This window comes from Haliaeetus albicilla, chromosome 7, assembly GCF_947461875.1.
Source record: "Haliaeetus albicilla chromosome 7, bHalAlb1.1, whole genome shotgun sequence".
Classification (NCBI taxonomy): Eukaryota; Metazoa; Chordata; class Aves; order Accipitriformes; family Accipitridae; genus Haliaeetus; species Haliaeetus albicilla.
Genome location: NC_091489.1, coordinates 11768908 through 11785311, shown reverse-complemented (window position 1 = coordinate 11785311; position 16404 = coordinate 11768908).

Sequence of the window (16404 nt, the reverse complement as noted above, 5' to 3'; positions counted from 1 at the left end):
ACACAGCCCCTTGAGAGATGGGTTGGGCTTTGAGGGCTATAGTTTCATGAATATTTTTCCTTTTGACATCACAAAAGTACTCATGAGAATCTTCTGCATGACATTTTTAGGTAGGCAATGCAGCCTGGTGAAAGGAGACTGGGCTGGCACGACTGTTGAATACCTTCCTTTCTCCCTTACTCCTTACTTGTTATTTCACACTTCGATCTTTGGTCCCTTTGGCACTTGTCTGCTCTAGTTGCTTAGGTTGTAAATTTATGGTCTTCCCTCTCTGTTTGTACAGCACCAAGCACAGTGAAGCTCTGGATGTGGCTGGGACTGCAGGCTTTATACCAGGCTGTACTCTGGAGTAGTTGGAAAGTCTCACACCTGGCAACTGAGTTGTGTGTGCTGTACAAAACCATGTGTAAACAGTGTCTCTGCTCCAGGGTCAATTAAAACTTGAGACTGCCAGCCAAGCTGTCTGGGGCAAAGATAAAGGAAAAAGATAGGCTGTAGGCCGTGCAGGAGCAGGTAAGAAAATCCCTATTTAAAACAAGAATGCAAAAAGTCAGACTTGCTCCATTACCTACTGTGATGGCCTTTTTGAATTCTGATTTATAAAACCAACTGACTTTACTGGTCTGTAATTGAGAAAAAAAAATTGATTTGAAGTAGTCAAAAACATTTGCCATAACTGTATTACCCTCTTGCTTCTTTTCTTCTTCATCATTAAATTGCAGTGAGAGGTTTCAAACCAATGATAAAGTTAAAAAAAAAAATGCTTTAAAAAAATACAGTGGGGCTGTGCAACAGAAAACTATGAAGAAATACTTAGAAGCATAATAAGTACCACAAAAGCATATATTTGGCAAGCAAGCCCTACCTTCTTGAAGGATAATGAACATCAGGCTGCCCTTAGCTAAAATGGAATTGGATTAATGTAGCAGAGGACAGGATATAGATGACTCTCTCCAACTCTAACTGTTTACACTCTCAGTGGTAGATAAACACCTCTGCAGTTGTTTCTTTAAAAATACTCTGCTGGAAAAAAAAGGTGTTTTATTTTCCATATGGATGTAGCTTAAAGGGAAAGAGGCTGCTCTGAGGGAGCAGACTTTGGAACGGTGGACGTATAAAGGAATTAATCCTTTCTCGGTTGCTCAGCAGCACAATGACATCACCAACAGCAAGACCAAACCATATGACTTCATAATCAATCTTCTTCTTAAGTTAACAGAGAAAAGCGTTTTTTTCAAGGGCAATGACATTACCGTATTTTAGCATAATTGCATGGTTGTGATATAAGCAACCAAAATACATGTTGTTGGTCCTTCAGTTATGCTACATAGTGAATCTATACGGTGTTCATTCTTAATGAGACATATTTTCCTCTTGCTCCACCCTTTCACCTCAAGATCCTTCATTCCAGTCTTGACTGGTTTAGAAATGGTTTTGTGGCTAAAAATTGACATATTTGTAAAGATGAGTGATAAGTATTTTATTAAACCTTTTTTACATATCAAGGCTTGTCTGGGGATAAGGAAGTAAGAACTGTTATACCCTGTAAACCAAGGATGGTGACACTGTGAACCTTAGCCCTATATAATTCAACATTTTTGTGCTTAAACATGTTGTCTTATTTGGGAGATTGAATTTATAAAGATTGCAGGATAATGTCTGTGATTTGATAATTACTTCAATGCTGATGTTGTTATATTTACATCAAGGAAAATAGAAGGCCTGTTTATTCATGAGCTGGTAAAATATTAAATGATATCTCATTCTTGATTTAGATGATGTGAGGAAAAAGCATAAAACAGCTGCCAAGAAAAAAATGCTAATGCTGGGCAGGTTTCTGTGGTCTTTACTTAATGTCATTATAACAAAATTTGTTTTGTGCTAATGCAGTTTCAGCAGGGAAATAATTAACAGTCAGGCTATCATCCAAGGGTAGCAGCCATGGTTAAGTTGGGCAGCCAGCCCGAAGTCACTGCAACAAATCAAATGCTGAAAATGAATCCAATCTTCAAAAATTCAATAAAATACATAAGCACAGAGGTTAAGAAATGAATATAAAGATTGTATTTGGAGAAAGGCAAAAATATCTAAAGTATAATCCTAGCTAATGTCACAGGGAAAAATATTTAGTAGTGGGATAGCAAACACTGCAACTCACTTGAACATATAATCAATGTGTTAGATAGAAGTATAGCTGGTATTTAAAGTTCACTGACCAAGTAAAGGGGTAGCACCAAACTATTTAGGCTTAAAAAGCAGTTACGATATTTAGCTGTATAAAGAAAGAAATGTGGAAGTGTAAGCTCTCAAGAACACAGATCAGTTGGGTACCCTCTCTTGGGCAACTAACTCATGGAGTGTACTCAAGCCGGTGAAGCTTTACGAGCACAAAAGTGGTTGCTGATGCACTGTGGTTTGGCAGTCATATAAATTCCTTGCATAGAGATGTGTTGTTCTGAAATAGGATCGATAAGGCTATGCTTTAGATGAACTGATGGGAAGGCACCTCTTAAAATATGCTCCAGATGGAAATCTAAACAGACATATGTCTTGATGGAGTCTTTCTCTTCACATGTGTCCTGCTGAAGCAGTAAAACCTCTTGGAGGTCTTTTGCCCCGCAACACCTGTGTGAAGAGCCAGAGTGCCAGAATGGGAAATTGCAACTGTGAGTAGCAGTGGCCTTGACACCAGTTAGCCCCTGCAGGTGAAATGGATTATTTAATTATTCTCAAGAATACTTGAGTGATTCTGTTTCTTAACATGACACAAAGGATGCTCAACCTCAGTCCTCTGCCAGTAATTGGATGGGACAACTGCTCTTCTCAGTGCCTTCACCCACGGTGGCAGTGTGGATGCCTGTGAGCACTTGATCAGACACTATTTCAAGTACTTTGAATCTCCATGTTAATATGGTCTAAATGATTGGCTTGAATTTCACTGGGAGTTACTTGTCCATGTCCCCAACACACTTTCCTGGCATGTGTGTGAGCATTGCAGTTTGATGGCACTCACAGGCAACACACAGTCTAGCGATAAGAACCAGGACTCTGATCTGGCCTTCTTCCCAACTGGGATATCTTACTCACTGGGAAATAAGGATGCATGAACAGATGCCGTCATCTCCAGTCAGATTTATTGTAGTTTTCTTGCTGCCTTACATGGCACTTTCCATCCAAGTGCCCTCTTCAGAGAATAACGAAAGCAATCATGATAGGGTGTTCTCAGCACCACTGAAAATCTCATTTGTGGTGTGGTTTTAGGTTTGGGTTTTTTTAAATTTAACTTAATTTAGATACCCAACTATGGGCAACTAAAATAGAAAATGCTGCTCTGAATTTCTGACATCTTCCACTCTTCCTAAATGGTAAAATAAATGCATTATTCTGCAGTAATTCTCATGCAAAGGATTAAAAAACATTTCATAAGGCAGTGACTAGATATACTAGACCACCAGTGAAAGATTTAGAAGCAGGAGTAGGAACATATATGAACTGCAGAAAGGAGTGGTCTGCTGAGATGAGGCAGAGCAAGTGGCCAGGTGGCCTTCCTTCCAGTGGTCTCATGTCAGATGGAAAGAAGCAGAGGAGAGAGCGAGGGCTTGGGACGCAGGCTGAGGCCACGGAAGGCAGGCAGTCCAGGCAGAGCTGGGGGAACCAAGAGCGGCTGGGAAATAGCCAGGACTCAGAGCAAAGGCTCAGAGATGAGGTGCGAGCATGGCTTGCTCCCTGGAGGCAGCGGTGCGACCGCCGCAGTCACATCGTCACTCTTCTTTCAGCGCACTTGGAAATCTCTCATTCAGCAGTTAGCAGACACGAGCAGAGGGACCGAGGAACTGCGGCAGTGAGACACAAATACGTCTCAGCACCCAGCAATCACCGAAAGCACACAATATCCACAGGAACAGCAAAGCCTGGCAAGCTATTTAACAAAATCTGCCGAGATCATTATTTTTGAGAGGAAAAAATTTGATTAGGTCTCTCTTGATTGCTGGGAACATGAGTTGAGTACACTCTGGAAAATGCTGAGCTCTGCTTATGGAACTGGAATCAATAACTTAATTTTAGCTGTAAACATGGGGGTTTTTTTGCTTTCCTGAAGAGCAGTAATTTCAAGGTGTCTTTCAGTGGCACCCTGATTTAAAAAGAAAAAAAACAAGCCCACAAGGAATCATACCAGAAATTGATATAAATTATATGTATTCAGGGTAATTTCTGTGCTTTTAATGATGATCATCCTGGTTTGTTGGGGTATTACTGAGCTTAGAATGTGCAGTTATCTTCTTTTTATTCAACTACTGTCTTATGTTCCAAACTAAAACCTATGCTTGGGTAGCACAGAAAATATAAAAAACAGCTAGGTTTGAAACTGTTTCTGAAACTGTTATGTTTTTTGTGCTGCTGTGAAGATCCAGGGTTCACCGTGTGCAAATTTGTGTTAAAAACCCCACTCCTGTAAAACAAACACTGGTGAGAAATGCAGTAGTTACCAGAATATGTATCCTGCTACCGTCTGCTTTTCATTTGACAAGGCAAGAGAGAAAATTATTTGGGAAAAGTTGTTTAAGTCAAACAGAAGACATGTTTGCGCACATCAACATACCTTTCCTCCCTTTTTTTAGCTGTGCGTTTGGGCAGACGATCTGCTGATTCTCCTTCTGTGCTCTGAAAAGCTCTGCTCAGGGGACATCTCCTTTAGATAGAAAATGATCTAACAAAGCACTTACCGCTTGTGGAAATTTAAGTACAAGAATAGTCCTGGGGATTTCAAGTTGCAAATTTTACACTTGGTGCCTAAGTGCTTTGCTGCATTCTCTACCTTGATTTTTGATGAGACAAGTTCCAAAATGGTGCATTGCTGCAACCAAAATGCCCCCAGCAAACGCCACGAGTTGTGAGCCCTTAGAAAAGGATAAGTACACTTGCTTGTTATATGACTGTGACTCAAACAAGCTGTGTAAGGCAGTAAAGTGAAGTGAGTTTGGTTTTCAAAGGAATGGGTGATAGTAAGTGTTGAAACTTCACTGCAAATACAGTACCTGACGACAGTGTTGTGCACATCAGCAGAGTTGTCTGAGCATCTGTGTTCATGTGCCACACGTCTGCTTGGAAAAGAAAGAAAATGAAGAGCAAGCCTACCAAAGATCAGAGTTTTCAAGACTGCAAATTAAACGGATGAATCCGTATGTGTCAGATACGTAATGGCTGGAAATGCAAATGAGCTCTGCAGTGTCTTGGGGAAAGCCTGCAGTTTTTAGCAATATTTCTGTCATGTTATGCGTGAGTGTGATTTTCTCTAGCCTGTACACATTTCTGTAGTCTGTACACATTTACTCTTCTACTTTTCCGCTTGCTTTCTGCCCCTGCTTCTCCTCCCATTTGAAACAGACTCAAATACTACAGAAATTTTGAGGGAAATTGTTTGACTTGTGCAATTTTTATACTCCGTGGGCTTCCTTACCCTATCATGGTAACTGCTCATTCCAGATTTGCCAAATATGAGAACAATACTGTACCTACTGCAGTGCCACAGCTCCTTCTTTTCACCTGTTCCTTCATAGTGCTTGAACCCGGTGGGGAGAAGCCCAAAACCATGTAATGATTCTGCATGGCTCTGGATCACCTCCAGGAGATGTGCAGAAATCATAGCAGATATAGGTAGATAGAAATCTCCCTGCTGAAGAATCTGAAAACTACAGTTGAGCGTGATTTTTTCCATCGGTCCTTAGACATAATTTGAACTAATGTGTTGTTTTTTCCCACACCAGTTGCTACTCAGGAAACCCTTACGTGTTTCCTTCTCCTTCGGTGAAGAGAGCTAGTCTCGAAGAACACTTGGCAACTTGCAATGGTTGTGAATGGTCTTTTGGTCTCTTCAGCACACAAATACTACTAAATTCTGATGTGTGCCTCATGCAGAGCCCTTTGGAGCTGCATACCAGATACCAGAGCTACAGCGGTTTCCTATGAAGGGTTCTCTGCTTATTTTTGTATTTTTCTATATCTAGTTCTTTCATTGCCTAGGTTTTGGCATGGATGTGTTGAAGCTGTTGACTGATTACCATTGGTTATCGTTCCCCTCTGCTCGTGGCCTGTAGTACAGTTCCCCCAGCCGGTGTTCCCGGCTGTCGCCAGCAGCAGTTCTGCGCCCTGCAGAATGCCTCAGCTGCGCAGGAGCCGATTGCTCCTGGTAGCAAGTGACAAGTAGGGCTGTGAGGGGGTACCTGACCCTGACAGAACCAAGCTCAAGGCTATTCTGCTGTTTGATTTCATAAAATATTGAGTCAAATTTTTTAACAGTTAACCCAACACAAATGCTAAGACGAGCAGTCCTCTTTACCAGAGGTGCATTGGCATTTTACAGCCTAGTGACTTCTGAGAGGCGTTTTGAAGTGCCGCACGGTAAGTGGGCTGCGTTGAGTTTGCTCCGTCCTCCACTTGTCTGTCCTGGAGGGGAGGTGGCAGAAGCCCGTGGACCTCTGTTTGGCGGTGGAGCTTCGACAGAGCAGTGGGTGGCTCAGTGAGGACAGTCGGTGACAGCAGATTGCCAACAGCTGGAGATAGATTGGTTTGATTTATACGTGGTGTCTCCCAGGGGCTTGTAAGAATAAGATTTCTTTTCTGACTTCTGGGGTGATCCATAGGCCTAGCTTGTTTGCTTAGCTTGAAAACATGAGTTGCATCCTGGGGCTATCCTGGAAATAGGGTCTGAGACTTAATCTTGGCTTCTGTATTTCTAAAAGGAGGCTAATAACGTTGTTTTCCCGTAGGCCATGGCTGCACGAGGTTGCACTGAGGGTTCACCCAGCCGACACCCTGACTTGGATGGTGGCTGCAAGCAGAAGCCAAGGGCAGAGTTAGACCAGGGCAAACACAGAGGGTACTCTGCTGCCCCAGGATCTGACCATTTGTAGCTCAAGGGATTTCCAGAGCTGGTGTAATTTCTGTGTTTAGTAATCTGTAATATATCTCTATTCAAGTCCTTGCACAGTCTCCTGTGGGCATAAGCTTCAAGCATTCACAGTGGCCTCTGACTCCACAAGTCTGATACACACTGGAAGAGTAGCCACATTATTTTGTTTGTTTTGCAGTGCATTTTGTATCCCCTAGTTTTTCTACTGAAAGAGTCAGAGCAGAGTGTAATTAATCTCTTCTCCACCTTCTCCATCAGAGAAGCATGTGCTCTGTTAAGCACATATATAACAGAATATTAAACACTTGATGAAGTCCAATGGGAATAAACAAAACCATATCCCAAACATAAACACAAGCTCATCTGCAAATGCTTTGCTGACCATGAGGGCTCCAACAGTATTGCTGCGGAACTAAACTCATTTTATTCTGTTTTAAAGTGGAACTCCCTGCTCTGAGCCTTTGTTTAGGTGTAGACATTTCAAAGGTCACTTCTAAACCTCTGCTTTCCTTGAGACAAACTTTTTCCCTCTATCCCTGTTTGTTATCTGCTGCCACAAAAACCTTCTGGTTTATTAAGGTATTAAATAAAGTGTGCATGCCATTCCCACATAGCTTTCATTCTTTTAACTCTTGCTTACCTCTAATTTCCATTTGTTCACTGCCCCTGGTCAGAAGCCACCAGCACAAAGAGGAAAGTAAGCACCCGCGCTCATCTGGCCGTCTCACAGAGGCCTGGTGATACAAAAATCCAGCAGGAACCAAATGGTGCTTCTGAGTGATTAAACCACCAAGTGAAAGCAATCATTACATTAGCATTGCTGTGTGGCTCCTTTGGTGCTTGCACTACTGTAATTCTGGTGAATTATTTTATTTATAAAAATCCTGATGCATATATGCATAGATAAAAGACCTAGAAGTAATGAAGGATAACTTAAAGGAATGAGAGTCCTCATGTATGTGCCCGAGCATGTTTCTGATTAATGCCTCCTAAAGTCCTTGTCCCAGTCCCCATCCCTTTCCCCAGAGCTTTATTTCTCGGTATATGTGACCTACAGCAGTTGTAGTACCCCAACTACAGAGCGGGCAGCAAGAAGTTTCTTAATAAGCTTTTTTCTTTTTATTACAGCTGAAAACTGAATCAAACCACGTAAGTTTTAGGGACCAGATGAGGCTATATTGTCGGGTGTCCCAGCTGCCATATGCCACCTGCATGCTGACCGAGGAGTCACCTGGAGATACCTAAAAGAAAATCAGAGGGCAGATGCAAATCTGATGCCTACGCCTAGCTTGGGAGAACTTCAGGTAAACACCTCTGCCCGCCTGGGACACGGAGCATCGCATCGTTCCCGGAGGAGACATCTCTCCTTTGTAATGAAGTTGCTAACTCACCCTTGTCTTTCAGGGTGGTGGGGAGGGGGTGACAGCTGTAGTGCTTATTGTGATTATCCAGGGCTTAAAATATTGGCCTAGAAAATGGGACCCTCGGCTTAATTCACTGCTCTGCCCAAAATGTTTCAGACCATGTCTCCCAGGATGTGGCCCTAGACACTGAGTTGTATAGCATGTGAAGGAAATTTATGTTATAGAGCCTTAACAAGCCAGAAACGTCCTGGAGAGCGGGAAGGACACCACCAGACTCCTTGTCAACCATGAGCAGCCTTGTCTTTAGATCCCACCATCTCTGTTGTGCTTTCCCTTTCTCTGGCCCAATGAAAATTCAAATATGTTCTTGCAGGCTGGCACAGCTCAGGCGTGATGCTGGAGCTGGGGGGGAGTGGGTGACTTGATCCTGCCATGCTGCAGCCTAGCCTAGAGCTTAGTGGTAAATCAACTTGCAGATTTTATGCTCATTTCCAAAGCAAGCGTTCTTATGAGTAGGCTATTATGCCAAAGATATCATAATAATCCCTGATATTTCAGAAGAAATGAGAGAAGTGGTGGCATATGCTCACATCAGCATTTAAGATACCCACAGCCAGTAAGTGATATTTGTGCTCTGAAGCCTAAACTGTCTGAAGTGTCTTCAGTGTTGTAAATCCCATCCCTGGTGGCTGATGTACAGAAGATGTGGAAGTGCTCCCTGCTGGCATTGCTGGCACCCCAGAAACTAAGGGGGTTTTTGGATCTCGGCTCCTTCTGAGGCTGTCATCTGTCATCAGAGACAAAAAAATGTGTGTATGTGCAATCCCTGTTTTATTCAATAGCTTGCAAACATTTGCTAGAAAGAAAGAAAAAAAAAAAAAAAAAGGAGAAGAGGGAAGGTTGGGTGCTGCTCACCAAATGGGAAATGTTTCCTTTCTTCCTCTTAGCCCATATAAGATAACCAAATACTGCCAGCAAAAGCTGTAGTTCAGAATGGAGAAACATCATAGGTTCATAATGTAAAGAATTTGATTTTCCTGTTGTCTTTTTCTTCTTTTCCCCAAATGACCAAATGATTTAAATAAAAATTTAAAGGGGAAAACTATAGCTGCAGAGCAGTCATAGGAAACCCAGTTTACTGGTGGTTTTCTAAAAATGGTAGTGACAGGGGAAAGAAGAAAAGGAAAGAGAAAGGGCACATGCCTTTGTAGCCTTTCCCACACTCTTCATCTGCTGCCCTCAAACAGCTTGTGCCACAGTGGGGGAATTCTGAACTAGGCTGAAGTCCCTCAGGAAATATATTCATGAAAAACAGGACATAGAAAATCATGACCTGAAAGTGGATGTCAAGGTGAGGGATGATTTTTCGGTTGCTGTTGGAGTTCACTGCAGTCTGGGAGAGCTCCACTGTGCACAGACGGGCTGTGCCCTCCTGGTGGGAAGTGCCCATGTGCCAGGGGAGCAGATTTGAGGGCAGCCTCACAGCAGAGACCGGCCCCTCACCACAGAGCTATAAACAATCTTTAAATACCCTGGGCCCAAGCTGGTGAGTGCCCACTGCAGCGGTGTTGTGGGCACTGGCAGTCCAGACTCCTCGCCTGGGGCACGTCTTGCCCTCAGGGAGAAAAAGGAACGGAGAAAACAAAAGCAAAGCCAGTGTAGGGAGCCCCTTGCTCACCATGGCGTGCCCCTACATCTCTCCACGGGGATTAGCATTAGGCAGAGTTTATAGAAATGTCAGCTGTTGTGGCCTGGCACAAAACCAGAGACAGACTAATGCTTAAAAAAAAACCCACACGAACCTTCTTATATGAGGAAGGTTTTGAAAGTCATCACAAAATGTGTTTGGGATATCGCGATGAAATCCTGCTCAGCCTCCTGCCAGCAGGTTGCAGAGAGCAGGGGAGAACCCAGACCTTCTGCCTGCCCACCAAGCCAGCCCACTGCCTGTCTGGGCAGACAGGCAAAGACAAACGCAAAGAACAGTTGTTAATTAATTTTATAAAAATAGGATATCTGGAGAAACCAGCTTGAAAAGGAAATGAGAGACCTGGAAAGTGAGGGAAAGCACACCAGGAGAAGGAACTATGCAAACACCCGTGTGTGTATGGTTTAGCAACTCTGTCAAAATGTTCCCAGCATACCCAAGAAAGTAGGGGGAAAAAAGCTCTAGCTTTACAGATCCTGGTGTTTGTGGAATCCTAATAAAAAAGTCTGTTGCCCACCTAGTCATGAAAGTCTGCAGTCCACATACGGGCCCAAACATGAAATGCTGGGGTTTGGGTTTTTTGTTTTGTTCTGTGTCTTGCTGACTGAAAAATATACATGATATGGGGGAAATACAGAAATCCACAGAAGATCTTTTTATTAATAATACCTTCTGTGGTGCTTACAGTTTGCCTTTGCCATAGGCTTGTTCTTCTATGCTGTATCATAATGCTTTTGCACTTGGCAAAGAGCAGCCATTTACCCTGCAAGTGGCCATATTGTAACTGGGAAATTTCCTTAAATTCAGCTATATTCTCTTCTACTTCCCCCCGAGATACTCCTGAGGGAATAATACATTCTCATATCACAATATTTCACATTCTAACATCTGTAAGTTACTATGAAGAGGAGGTAGGATGAACCTCCCCTACAATTTACCTCATATCTCACATAAATTCCGTGATTAACTCTCTAACAGGGAGATCTTGACAAGAGAGCCCAGGGAGCTCCGATAACATTTTGCAGGGAAAACGCTTTGCTGTGGAAAGGGCAAGTTCCTGAGAGACCCACCTAAAAGCGCCGTTGTCTTGGTCCCACTTGATGGAGCAGACTGTGCCAGGGCTACGTGGCCCCAAGGCACCATGTGTGTGAGAGCAGGTTTCCTCCATCGTTGCTCATCCTCTCTCCCTGGAGATTTCAGGTCACAGACCTCAGCAAGCCAGGATTTATTTCCTTTGTTCCTTTTACCTCTCCAAAAGTGGGTAAAAACGTGTACCTGTAGAAACCCATATTTCTTTGTATAGTTTTGGGCAAGGGCAATTTTTTTCAGCTCTCTGTCTACAGAGCAGCCAGTGCCATGAGCTCCTCTTGCTGCTGGGGCTGGATGGCATGTCTGTAAAGCAGGTGGGGATACTGGGAATGCAAATGCTGAGTGTGTCTCAGGTGCTTATAGAAAAATCCAAGCAAGCCCCTCATAATCTGAAATATTCTGTTTCAGTCAGTATTTGCCACGCTTGAATTGGTTATTCCTGGGCATACTGCCCTTTATCTGTATCATTTCACAGTCAATTCGTAGAAGAATGTCAAGCTGGCTGACTGGAAATCTTTGCTGTAATATATACACAAAGGGACGATCTGTAAACCCGACAGCGGAGCAGATATTCACACAATTCATTACTTCTGGCTTGGCTAGAACTGGCGAGGTGAAGAGTTGCTTACCGCTGGGATCAGGGAATTCATAGCCTGCCACAGGTGGTTGCTTTGCTCAGGACCATAAAGATTAACACATGGAAACATAATGATATCCTGCTTTGTAGTTCAGGTTAAAAGTTTCATTGATCTCACAGGACTTAGCACTGCTTCGAATGTGCAACATCTGGCCTATAAGAAATAGGAGCACACACAAGTGAAATAGATACATTGTAAAAAGTGAGAAGTAAAGATTAAGATGCTTTGCCAAAAGTGTTATGGATTTAAATGTTGATCTACACATCAGCACCTTCTTTCATTACCGACTAATGTGCAGGACTGGGAGTCCCAGAAGAACTGTTGTAACAGCGTTCGTGTTCTTTTCTTAAGTGTCTTTCAAATTAACTGGACTTCATCTCTGTCTCCCCTCTCTCCTTCCCAAGTCTTCCCTTGTTATGCATTTATTGAATTTTTAAGTCACTGCAGTTTCTTTTGGTCTCTGAGAAAAAAAAAGTAGCACCCACATATGGGTTTCAACAGCCTGACTCATAGGGCTTCATTTTTTAAGGATGTAAGTGATAGTTTTAAAGTTTTATATGTGGGGCTGTTGAAGATTTTTTTTCTACCTTCACGAGAATGTTCCCCTTTTCATGTTTTTAAAATGAAATTTTCATTTTCATTTCTATTGCTTGAGGAAATGAAACTGAGCATCAGGGAAGGTGACTTTCCTCATTCAGATTAGATTGGTACGGTTTCTCATAAAAAAAAAAAAAAAGCTAAAAAAGGATAAAAAAGATGAAGTACTTGACAGTGCACTCATATCAATCTTCCCAGATCTTAATTTTTTGGGAGGACAAGGGGGTTCTGGGTTAGTCTTTCATCAGACTGTCAGGACATTATTTTCCCTTATAAACTCTAGGTTCTGTTTGCATTTCTGTGCCATCTTCCATCCCAAAGGACTGACAGCGCTTCACCTTCTATCCATCTGGTCTGTCTTCACCCTTTATTGAAGTACAGCTGCCACAGTCTCAGGAGCACAAATTGGAAATGTGTTTAATTGTGTATAACAACACTGTCCCACAGTGAAGGACAGAAGCAAAGCAGAATCCAGCAGAAACAGCAAGGGACCTTCAGATAAAAGTGTAGCTAAAAAAGAATATTCAACTAATATAATTTTCTGAAAATAAATCTCATTTCATCTCATCCCTTACCTGTTTTAAGCCTATTTGTATTACAGGTATCATGTGGAAGGTATCTGGTCTACCAATCACACCCTGTAGCTAGTATTTTGATCAAACCCCACTAATTTCTAGTTGCTTCTGAATTTTCTTACATACAATATGCTTTCTGAGTCTGAGAGGTGCTCATGTCCTTGCAGAAAATCAGTGGGTAGTGATGGAGCCCAGCTCACATACTCATCCCACCGAAACACAGGCTCCCTAGATAGCCCAAGTCAGGAATGTCAAATGAAGATTTGGTCCTGAAAATTTTGATCATAACAGCAGTACCCTGCTAACGCACGACGGACACATGTCAGAAAATTGGTCAGGATCATAACAGCCCGTTCTAGCTAGTAAGGTGGTTCAGGACCTGAGATAACCACAGGCATTCAGGGTTTACAACTGCTATAAATGATGGCACTTCTAATGGCATAATAGCAACAGTATTCTGGAATTTTAATTCAGCACCTGGATGGGCAGTGATGTAATTTTGTGTAGCGTCTGCATTGCTGTCTGCAAGAAAACAGAGCAGCAAACACCAGCCCAGAACATACTTTCAGTGTGCTTTTCTCAGATGGAGGCTATTCTGGTGGTGCAGGGAAGGAAACAGATCAGTGGTGTGCTGACAAGCACAGGCAGAGCTTCTTGGCAAAAAAAACCCAAATAAATGGCTTGTTACATGGAAAGATTTCAGCCCAATTAGCTGAAATTGTAGGGAAGAATGTTTAGCTAGAAAAAAAGAGCTTGAAGGACAGAAATTTGTTGAAGTCAGTGAAATGCTGTTTGTTTAAGGCAGATGAAAGTAGTAAGGTCACTGTTGTAGATAGCTTTTTGAAAGTCCTGTTTTCACCAAGGTTATTCTGATTAAATAACACTCCACACTTCCACGCTGAGGCCATGTGTGCGGCAGCACGTGCTCCAGAGTTGTCTTTAGCATTGGGCATTTTTCTAATCATTCCTGAATATGATTTGTAGGTGAGTCAATCTGCTGAGGAGATTTGGTATTCATGGTAGCAATCCTCTTCCCTACATTCCAGTCATCTCAAAGGACTCATTTGGTGATGTCTATCACATACAATTATTTTGGAACCCCGTTAATTAATTAATATTAGTTGCTAATGGTTATGCAATTAATTGCATTTGGAAGAATATAAAATTGAGTAAATAACTTCAAAGTGTTGAGTCCTATTTGGCAAGCTAATACAGCTCATCCTGCCCAATTATACTGATAAGATTTTAAACTAATTGAGCTCACACTGTGCCACTCCATTACCTGACATTCAGCAGCACACAGAGAAGATTAAAGGGATTCAGGGGATGGTGTGCTTGTAAAACCAGGAATAGTCACTCCTGGTTCTCATTTAAGCATAAATACATATTAATTCACAACTGAACAATACTTTATATGGAGGTTGCCATAGAAATGAGCACTTAGAGAAGTTTGGGGCTTTTGCTGGCATTTCAGGTTAAAAATAACGACCCAGGTTACTCAGGACCTCATTACACAATGGCAGGTGCATGTCCTGCGATCCAACTGGTTGCTCACCGTGGCACCATTGGAGCAGAGGGCTCACCATACTGGATTAAATCATTTGTTCATCTAATGTGACATTTTGCCTTCTGCACTGATATTCTTGAGGAAGGTGGAAGGCTCCCATAATGCCTATTACCTATCCAATTATGCTATGTGGTGTACAGGGAAGAAACATCCTTCCAGAGTCCTGCAGGCAATTAGCTTACACCCAGAAGTGTGATATTCAATTACCCTTATTATTTCAGCATGCCAAGCAGTGAGAGGTGGTTAATGATTGCATGAAATTATCCAGCCTTTTAAAGAAATCTACTCAAAGTTATCAGAATCTTACATCACATGCCAGCAGAACCCGTATGAGGCCCACTAGCAGCAGTAAAACTGAAGGAAGGTGAGTGACAGATTATTCACTTTCATGGCAAAATTTGTCTTTTTAAGCCTCTTGTTCATACCCACAGAATCAGTCCTGAGGGACATTTTACAGGATGATAATGTTCACCCAGAAGAAAATCTATTACTCTCCTCTACTGAAGCTCTTGGCTTTTCATTTGCTGTACAGAACTGGCTATTTTTCAGAGAAGGTTTTGGGCTGCCGAGCTCTCAGCTTCTGTTGCAGGACTTTGGATTCAGAAGTTGCTGGTGACCATATCCATGGTATGCTGATGTCTTCTGCCAGTCACCAGACTCCCAGCAAAACTCCCCATAAAAATGGAGACGATCTGATAAAATCCTTCAATGTTGTGAAGAAATGCTTTTGGAGGATTAATTATTTTGCATCGAATAAGAATGGCTGGCTGAACTTATTAACAGATTAGCTCCTCGGAGAAGAAAACTAAAGTTTCTTAGGCAGAAAGAGAGTAGAGTAGTGCAGTAGTCTGCACTTGAACAGATATTTCCATTGTCATGGAAAACCGGGGCCGAAGATGCCAAGCTCCATGTAAATTATATAGGAAGACAGTATAAAAACATTCCCATTGATCAACAGTGACTGGGTACTGTATCAGACCATACAAGAAAGGAGGTAGTAAATAATGAGTGTAACTGCTGTGAGGAATTATACATCTGATACCTGTTTAAACCAGACAAGAGATCTGGGCTGGTAACTTTATGTCCTTCAGAGGAAGCATAAGGGAAATGATGATGAAATGAGTCTGCATTTTTGATGGTACCAAACAAGTGCTGAACTTTGTCAAACTGATATTACAAATGGGCTGCGGGTGAAATTTCACAAGACCCTCAGACTCTGAAGGACATATACTCTGATTAAGATGTATTGAATCATTACTTATTCAGTAAGAGACAGTTAAGTTCTTCCTGCTAAAAATTCAAGCAAAAAGCTTTACCTTTAAGGCTTAAAGAAATAAACTTCCTTTTAAGTGTAAAACTGTCTGCTAAAACCAGATGGGATGGGTGCCTCTTACGGCTGCTGACCATCATCTAAGTGTTTAGGGTGTCAGGATGTCAGTTAAAATGCAGTCTCATGCTTTTCACCAGTGCTGATTGGACCAAATGTATATTCTGTAAATACATAATCTCTCCACTGATGTCCATGGCACTGCCTCAGTAAACAGCAGGATTCATTTTGGCCTGTTTCACATTTACTAAGCAATATCTTTTAATTCTACAACCGTTATAGAAAAAGACTATTTGACTAAATGGACTTTCAAAATGGACTAGTTAGGGAATGTGACTTTTAGTCTCTGAAGTGTATGATGGTGTTTTGGGCACAGTCTTGGGATTCACAAAGAGGGTGTCATAATTTATATTCCCCAATGATGGACCTATTGCTCATGGCACACAAAAGCCAGCTGCCTCCTGGTGGGTCACAGAGAGCACACAGAAACAAAATATCACTTTGCCAAACTTATTTGATTATTGCAAAATTCTTTTTCCCTAATATCCCTGTTTCCTGTAGCAGGTGGTAGGAAAAAGTGAGACTAATCAGGTAAAAATGCTATGTCTTCCACACGGGGATTAAAATTT